Source organism: Mus caroli, unplaced genomic scaffold (genome assembly GCF_978045245.1).
Source record: "Mus caroli unplaced genomic scaffold, Mus_caroli_1 scaffold_12, whole genome shotgun sequence".
Taxonomy (NCBI): domain Eukaryota; kingdom Metazoa; phylum Chordata; class Mammalia; order Rodentia; family Muridae; genus Mus; species Mus caroli.
Window position 1 is genome coordinate 24,808,394 of NW_028227267.1, and position 9,574 is coordinate 24,817,967.

General features: G+C 43.0%; 1 non-coding gene across 1 annotated transcript; it reads right to left on the reverse strand.

Moving 5' to 3' along the window:
- LOC147001665 (signal recognition particle RNA) lies at positions 1-299 on the reverse strand. The gene has a single exon (XR_015044768.1).
- Between the last annotated feature and the right edge of the window lie 9,275 nt (positions 300-9,574).

Here is a 9,574-nt window from a genome sequence, read left to right on the forward strand (position 1 = left end):
AAGAGCCACCACAGATATGTTGCCCAGGTTAGAGTGAAGTGGCTATTCACAGGCTCAGTCCCTCTACTGACCAGCATGGGAGTTTTTGACCTGTTCTATTTCAGACCTGGGCCAGTCCACACCTCTTTAGGCAAGCTGGTGGTCCCCTACTCCCAGGAGGTCATCATATTGATGCGGGACTTAGTTCTGACACCCAATCGGCACAGCTCACCACGGCTCAGAACTCCTGACATCAAGCAATCCTCCTGTTTCAGCCTCTGAAGTAGCTGGGACTACAGATGTGCACCACCACACCTGGCTCCCTTTTTCTGAGATCCGTTTTTCTTTTTCCAAGCACTCACTTTTTCCGTGGTGTCCTTCAGTTGATCACCAACTCTCAGAGCTCCACGCTAGGCACCACCTATGCAGAAGCCTGCCAGCACAAATTGAATAGTCTCTGAGGAGGGAGTGAGGATGATTATAGGAAAGGTAGAAAGAAAGATACAAAGATAGATTTAGGAGGACTTCCAGTGAATACTGCCAAAGCCTCGCATTTATTTTTCACAGTACTATGGGAAGCAAAGCAACAAACTAACAGAATGTGCTCATCCAGAGGCCTCCTTGTTCCTTCTAAGGTGAATAGAATCTTCAGCCCCTCACCTTGAGCCTCAAGTATATATCCACTTATCCTTCCATGCCTCAGTAGGCCAGGAAATCTGCCAACAAACCAAGGTCTCAGCTTCAAGGAGGAGGAGGAAGAGGAGGAAGAGGAGGAGGAGGGGCTTGCTTTGCATTCCAGCCTAGCTAAACAAAAAGCTACAAATTCAGGGAGACAAAATGAAAAAAAAATGTACAGAGTGGTGGAAGATGACACCAGATACATTGTACTGGTCCCTACACACACACACACACACACACACACACACACATGCATGCACGCACACAAATGAATAGTGAGAGAGGGATTTCATAACAAGACAATCTCACCTATGATAGAGTCAATGTATCCAGAGAGGCTGGAAAGATGGCTCAGATATTAAGCTCACTTCTTGTTCTTCCAGAGGACTATACATATATGCAGACACACACACACACACACATAATTAAAAATAACTAAATTTATCCTATAATTTTTTTATTCCAAGGGAATAAAAGAGTTGTACACTACAGACTATTAAATGTTGAATTGAGAAATTAAAGGCACAAATAAATGAAAAGCCTGTGCCTATGGATCACATAAACTAATACTGTCAAAAACATCCATGCTACCTCAAGCAACAGACAGATCCAGTGAAATCCTTATCAAAATTCCAAGGACACATCAGAGATTGTTTTTGAAATCCTAAATTTTTATGTTACCCAAACAATTTCAAATAGTCAACACATTTCTGAAGAAAGAAAATATTCAAGACCTCACATGTACTAATTTAAAGTTATATCATGAAGCTATCATAATCAAAACAGTATGGCATTAGCATAAAGTCAGCTCCAGGTTTGTGGAATGGAGTTAAGAACTCAGAAATAAATCTAAAGGTATATGGGCTTTTTATTCTTGATACGCTAGACACTTGATACTCTTGACATACTAGGAACAGATGACCTCAGTAAGTAATAGGAACGTGTGTTTCCATGACCAAATTAATGAAATTGGTCCACTATCTTATACTACACATAAAAATCAACTCAAAATGGAGAAAAGACCTGAAACCATAAACCATTAGGTAAAACAGGAGAAGCCCCTTGGCCCTAACAATGATGTGCACATCCCATTCAAAAGTTCAGTCTACAAAAGCAGAAATAAATGGAACTGTGCCCAACTGAAGAGTTTCTTCATGCTAAAGAAAAAAATCACCAAAGACATGACCTATGTACTGGGAAAATAGGCAAGCTATCAAGAGCCAATGTCTAAATTTAAAAAGAATTTGTACAAGTCACAAAGTAACTGTTTGTTGTTGTTTGGTTTTGTTTTTAATCAGTAAGATGACGGGGAGCCGACTATTAGTAAAGTGCTTTCTGGGAAAGAGTGAGGACTTGAGTTCTGGCTTCTAAACATTTATAATGGTTTGAAATATGTTTTGCCCAGGGATGACACTATTTGAAGATGTAGCCTTGGATGTAGGTGTGTCACTGTAGGCATGGGCTTTAATACCCTAATCCTAGCTGACTGAAAGTAAGTCTTCTCCTGCTTGCTTCTGGATGAAGATGTAGAACTCCCAGCTCCTCCTACACCTGCCTGCCTGGAGGCTGCCATGTTCCTGCCTTGATGATAATGGACTAAACCTCTGAACCTGTAAGCCAGCCCCAATTAAATGTTGTTGTTTTTAAGAGTTGCCTTGGTCATGGTATCTGTTCACAGCAATAAAACCCTAACTAAGATAACATTCAAGTTTTAAAAATACAAAACCTGACACAATAGGTTTTGTGATCACAGAGACTGGAGGATCCCGGACTAGCCAGATCAGTGAATTCTGGGTTCAGTGAGAGACACTGTCTCAAGAAATAAGGTCCAAAGTGATTAGAGAAGACTTAATTTCTCTGACCTCTACATGCATGTGCACACAAATGCACACACTCACAAACATACACATTCACAAACACACACACACACATCATCATCATCATCATCATCAATTTAAGAAGGCGATTCTACTGTTTGTAATGGATAAACCTGAAAGAAATAAGACAGACAGAGAAAATATTTTGTGGCCTCCCTTCCCCCAGCCTGGAACCTGCTTGCTCAAGGGTGGAGCTACCTGCTCATTCGTCCTGCCACGCCTACTGCTGGACCCTGCCTTTGCTGCTTGGAAGAGGCACACACGTGTTCGTCCTGCTACTGGACCCTGAGTTACTTGGCGGGATATTGGGTTCCCTCCCCCTTCCTTTATAACTGAGTGTCTGGAAATAGTAAAATTGAGCTTTGATCAGAATGTTGTCTTAGCTCCATTCATTCTTCCGCCCCGTCTAGATTCCTCTCTTTTCAGCTCGAACTGCCATTCTCAGTTGAACGTTCGTGTTGTGGACTGCGGGCAGGCCGCAACAGTTGGCGCCAGAACTGGGACCTGAAGAATGGCAGAGGGATGCTAAGAGAAACGACTGCTGTGTGGAGCTCCACAAGAAAGGAAAGGATCTTCGTATCGGAGCATCGGAGCAACGGACAGGTACACATGCTAGCGCTAGCCTAAAATTTCAGTTTTGTAAAGTGTTGCTGAGGATGCAGTAGGATACGAATCAAGTTTGAATCAGTGCTAACCCAACACTGTTTCTGCTTGGGTCAGCAGCTCGTTAATCGGAACTAGATACGGAAACAGGCGGTGTGCCGCAGCTTTTTAGAAAGCTGCTTAGGTGGAAGAAGGAAGGGTTTAAAGTCATGGATCAGGCGGTTGTTTTTAGTTTTCAGGAGTTGTTTCAGGCCAGAGGAGTAAGGCTTGAAGTACAATTAGTAAGAAATTTTTTAGATAAGATAGATAGCTGTTGTCCATGGTTCAAGGAAGAAGAAATGATAGATTGTGGAACCTGGGAGAAAGTTGGTGAGGCCCTGAATATCGCTCAGACAGATAATTTTACCCTAGGTCTCTGGGCGCTTGTAAATGATGCTATAAAAGATGCAACTTCTCCAGGGCTAAATTGCCCTCAGGCGGAGCTTGTGGTATCTCAGGAGGAGTGCCTATCAGAGAAGGCCTCCTCAGAAAAAGATCTTCTTAACTCAAAAATTGATAAATGTGGAAACTCTGATGATGGACTGAATTTTAACAAAAATCACTCAGATAGAAGAATTGCCCATTACCTTAATGAGAATTGGTCCTCTTGCGAATCTCCCGCTTCACCTATAGTCACCACTTCGGGAGGTGCTACTCATAGGGACACACGGCTAAGCGAGTTAGAGTTTGAGATTAAGCTTCAGAGGCTGACTAATGAGCTTCGGGAACTAAAAAAGATCTCAGAAGCGGAGAAGAGTAACTCTTCTGTAGTTCACCAGGTGCCGCTAGAAAGAGTTGTGAGTCAGGCTCATGGAAAAGGACAGAATTCGTCTAATACGCTGGCCTTTCCTGTGGTCGAGGTAGTTGATCAGCAAGATGCTAGGACCAGACATTACCAGACCTTGGATTTCAAGTTGATAAAAGAGTTAAAGGCGGCTGTTGTGCAATATGGTCCTTCAGCCCCATTCACTCAAGCATTACTGGACACAGTTGCGGAGTCAAACTTAACCCCCTCAGATTGGAAAACTCTTTCCAAGGCTACCCTGTCAGGAGGAGATTTTTTGCTTTGGGATTCTGAATGGCGAGACGCCAGTAAGAAAACTGCTGCTTCTAATGCTCAGGCTGGTAACTCAGACTGGGATAGCAAAATGCTTTTAGGAGAGGGTCCATATGAGGGACAGACAAATCAGATTGATTTTCCCGTTGCAGTGTATGCGCAAATTGCGACAGCCGCACGCCGTGCTTGGGGAAGGTTGCCAGTTAAAGGAGATACTAGTGGAAGTTTAGCTAGCATTTGGCAGGGTTCTGATGAACCATATCAAGACTTTGTGGACAGGCTGTTGATTTCAGCTAGTAGAATCCTTGGAAGTCCAGACACAGGTAGTCCCTTCGTTATGCAACTGGCTTATGAGAATGCTAACGCAACTTGCCGAGCTGCAATTCAACCGCATAAGGGACAGACAGATTTGGCAGGATATGTCCGTCTTTGCGCAGACATCGGGCCTTCCTGCGAGTTCTTGCAGGGAACCCATTCCTCTTGTGCTTAGAATTCAGCTGGGAGTGGAAGTTCCCAGAAACGCTGTTTTCCTCTGAGCCAATTCCCCTACAGGAGGCCGGAGATTAGCTTTAGCTTTACAATTTGCATCTAAATAAAGTACCTTGACTTCTCCAAAAAGAAAATTTACCTTGCTACTCTCTCATTGTTTAGATTTCTTTCTTTTCTCAAGCAGGTCAATCCACATTCTCCGGTTCTCCGCCCCTAAGAGCAAACAGGTGGTACTGCTAATCTCCCTTCCAAGGACATCCCAGCACGTGGCTTTCAGTCTGAGATAGGATTTAGATTTACCAGGAGAGCTAGGGAAGTAGAAATTTCATATATTTACAGAGATTAGTTCTTATTTTGATAGAGATGGGCTTAGTCCCTTAGCTGGCCTCTGGCTTTTCACCCTTGCTGTTACTGCAAGGTGTCCTTAGTTCCTCAGGCTAGGGAATAACAGGGATGAGGAGAAAAAGACTTCCAGCTCCTATTTTAACCACAATCCATGGTGTTAATACTGACATAATTCTTGTCTAGGCCTTGCTAGATCTGAGGTTGACAAGTCTCATATAGAGACCGCGCATCGCTCAGAACTGCGCGTACTGATTCATAATCATATGAATACAGTATGGGTACCGCTTGGCGCAGGAGATTACTGCGGGGGAAGGTCCAGCTTGACCGTTTCTGAGTTCCCTGTGCGACACACCTGATTTGAAGGAGGTTGGTATCCGATTCCAGCTAAAAACCAAAAATACCTAAGGCTCTGCCTCCCCTCCCCAAAAGATACCAAGAGCCACAGATGTGAGTTGTTATAACGCTCACGGGAGGAATCAGGTCAATGTCCACCCAAGTCAAGGTTAAAGGCCCACTCATCTACGGATGAGAAAATCATTTGATCACCTCTGTTAAGCATTGCCTATTTAAACTTAATTAATAGGGGGGAGAGAGGTTGGAGACCTTACTGTCGAAAGGGCAAGCCCTTCACTGCCTCCCACCCAAATAAAAAAAAAAGCCAACTGGCCTTGTACTAGGAGCCAGCCAGTCTTACCCCTGTTCTCCCTGTTTCCCTGCCTGTCATCCAAAATTGCGGAGGAATATCAGCTCAGTGTTATTCTAAATTTGTTTAGTTAAACTTAGCCAGGGTTCCAACGCCCTACTTAAAATGCAAACAGGTAGTTACCTATTCAGCACTAATTAGCATTATAAAGTCAGAGCCTATTCTGTTAGTGGTTTACTAGGATAATAAAGACAGTCTTAGCCAAATACAGTTTACCATTAGAAAAGTTAGGAAATCCCACGGAAACAGGTTTTTTCTTTAGCCCTAAGAACTCAGGCAGAACTATTTAGCATAGATAATTTTTCTGCCTCAGGCCAGCCCTTTCTTTTTTGTTAACTAATGGGAGGAGATGTGGCCTCCCTTCCCCCAGCCTGGAACCTGCTTGCTCAAGGGTGGAGCTACCTGCTCATTCGTCCTGCCACGCCTACTGCTGGACCCTGCCTTTGCTGCTTGGAAGAGGCACACACGTGTTCGTCCTGCTACTGGACCCTGAGTTACTTGGCGGGATATTGGGTTCCCTCCCCCTTCCTTTATAACTGAGTGTCTGGAAATAGTAAAATTGAGCTTTGATCAGAATGTTGTCTTAGCTCCATTCATTCTTCCGCCCCGTCTAGATTCCTCTCTTTTCAGCTCGAACTGCCATTCTCAGTTGAACCGTTTGTGTTGTGGACTGCGGGCAGGCCGCAACATATTTCATGATTGCACTTTCATAAGAGTGTAAAAAACATACATACAAACAACAAAACCCAGCCAAATATACAGATGTAGATGGTAAAGGTATAATATAATGTATAATTTTATTATACATTATGTTTTAGATTTTAAATATACAAAAAATACAATTTGTATTAAAAGGTGTGATTTCAGCACTCCATTTCCAATTGATCAGACAGTTAAGGAATCTGAGACTGACAGCACCATCAATTCAGCTGGTATTTATAGAACATTTCACCAAAGATTCAACACATCATTTCAAAAGGACATAGAAAATCCTCCAGGATAGACCATATGCTAGATCCCAAAATAAATCTCAATAAAATAAAGAGGAGCACATTACATAAAGAACATCCTCTGATTACAATGGGATTAAGTGAGAGAAAGAAATCTGGGAAAACACCAAGTATTTGGAAATTTAAAAACACATCTAAGTAACATGTGGTGGAAGAAGTCACAAGGAGGAATAATTAGGTTGAATACAAACTCAACCCAGCAGCATGTGTGTAGCAAGCTGAAGCACGGCCTGGAGGGTATGTGGGACTGGAAGTCCCTGTGTCAGAAGAGAAGAAAGGGCTTTGTAGGTCAAGAACCTGCCCCTCTCCTGTAAGGGACCAGAGCGCTGGTGCAAGAGTCCAAACAGCAAAGAGAACAGATGAAGTAGTATATTCTGTAGCAGAAAGACAGTAGATACATAAAATTAAACTCCAAATATTTCATGTGTGTGTGTGTGTGTGTGTGTGTGTGTATGTGTAATCCAGTTCACTAGACCCAAAACAACAACAAAAACAGCAAACAAAACAAAACAACAAAAACAAACAAACAAAAAACCCAACAACAACAGCAAACAGAAATGGCACCAATCATTAAAATCAAGAATGAACTCAGGTATATTGCTGTCAACTCTACACACCTTAAAAGTATTACAAAACCACATTATGAATAGATTAATGGTAGCAAACTAACTAACTTGAATGAAACGGACAAATCTATAGACTTGTGTAAATTGCTACATACGCATAGGAAGAAGCCAAATATTTGAGTACATTTATAAGGATAAAAGATATTAATTAATGATTCAAAATCTTCTTGTGAAAAAAAGCCAACACCAGATGGCTTTACTGGTAAAATCTGTAAAATATTTTAAAATGAAATAATGACAATCCTTCATAAACTATTTCAGAAAATGGGACATTTCCCAACTTATTTTATGAGGCTAGGACTGCTTTGCTATCCAAGCCAGAGGATATAACAAGAAACTTTATTATACAACAATACTTCTAGAGAGGAAAGACGTGGAAAGATTCTTCCAAATATTATCAAACTGAAATCAGTAACCTAAAGCAACTACATGCTATAACCAAGTAGGATTTATTGAGGAAATGCAAGGTAAATCTAATATCTCAGAAATCAGCTTACATAACAGAAAATATTATTGAGATAAAGAAGGTGGGTGGAATATGTTCTCAATACAGAGAACAGCCAGCAAAAGAATATGCAGAGTAGGAGAAACGGAGAACTTAAAAGAGTATATTTCAAGAAAGAAGGAACAACCTAGATACAGCAGTGCAGGCCTGCAATCTCAGCACCCTAAGGCTGGTCCAGAAGGATCCTCTGGGCTGTAGCTAGAGAGATCTTGCCTCAAAAACCAGGGGATGTGTAGAAATAAGAATAAAGGGAAGAAAAGAAATGAATGTTTGCTAGATGAGTACAGCTAACACTCTCAACAAAAAAGAAAAGTCAGCTGAGAATGCAGCTCATGGTAGAGCACATGCTAAGCAAGCACAAGGTCCTGGGTTCAATCCCAGGCAACCCCAGAAAGAAAGTGAGACTTAGCCACTGAAGTGAGCCACAGAGAGTGATGACAGCCTTAAGTATTGGGGGAACTATTTAAGTGAGAGATGGAGCAAGCTACAAGAGAATGAAAAACAAGTGGACAGAGGGGAAACAGAGAACTTTTCCAGGGGCTCTTGCTTCGAAGGACAGCGGGGAAATGTGTGAAGTGCCCCAGGAGAACAGAAGAGGGTACAGGATACCCACGGAGTACAGCTGTGAGCTGTCTGTCTAACAGGGTGCTTGGGACCAAAGTCAGGTTATTGTAAAGGCCAGTATCTCCCTTCACTACTGAGACATCCCTCCCATCCCCCAGGATCAATGATTTTGCTGGCATACGAGATAGAAGATGCAGGGAAGGGCTTTGTGGGTGGACAGAAGGGAACACTTGCTGTGAGGGGCCATAGACTGTAGGCTAGATGGAGAGGAGAGTGGAGAGAAGAAGGTCAGGGAAAACTGATGCAAAGATCCAGGTCTCGGGGGGACCACAGAATGGTTGGGGCAGGGATGATAAGGATACACAAAGCAGGCAGGAAGGAAGTACTCATTATAATGGAATGCTTTAGGTGAGGATTTCAGGTTGTGCTATAAGAAAGAGCATGGGGGTGGATAGCCCAGGGAGGAGTGGAGAAGAAGGAACACCAGAGGTGAGAACATCTGGAAACAGAGTGGGCAAAATGTCAGCCAGCCCACTTAGCCCCTGTTGAAGTCATGACGAATAGCAGATGGCAGTGGAGAGAAAAACAACAAACCCGGTTCCAAGATGTTCAGTGAAGGAGTAGAAGGAACTGCCAAGGTCGGAGACGAGTCCGGCAAAGAAGGATGGGAGCCAGGTGCCATGGGGACCAATCCTTCAGTGAACAAAGGTTTGTGTTTGGACAGCACTTTGAGAAACAAATCGTCGGCACAACCTCAGGAATCTGTGAGCTAACTAGAAGATTACTAGAAGATAACTCAGTAAAAGTAAAGGACAAGGACTGTGGAGATGATCCGGTGGGTAAGCGTTTATTGTGCAAGTATGAATATCTGAGGTCTCATCTCCAGCACTCACGTAAAGCCAGGTGTGGCAATGTGTGTCTGTAATCCCAGCATTCCCACTGGGAGATGAGATGAGTGACAGAGAGAGAAGCTCTGGACCCTCTCAAACCAGCAACCTCACATAGCCCTAAAGTAACAAATAAAAGACCTTGTGCCAAACAGGCAGAAAGACAAGGACCGACACTCAGGGTTTTCTCAGACCTCCTCAGGTGTGAGGTA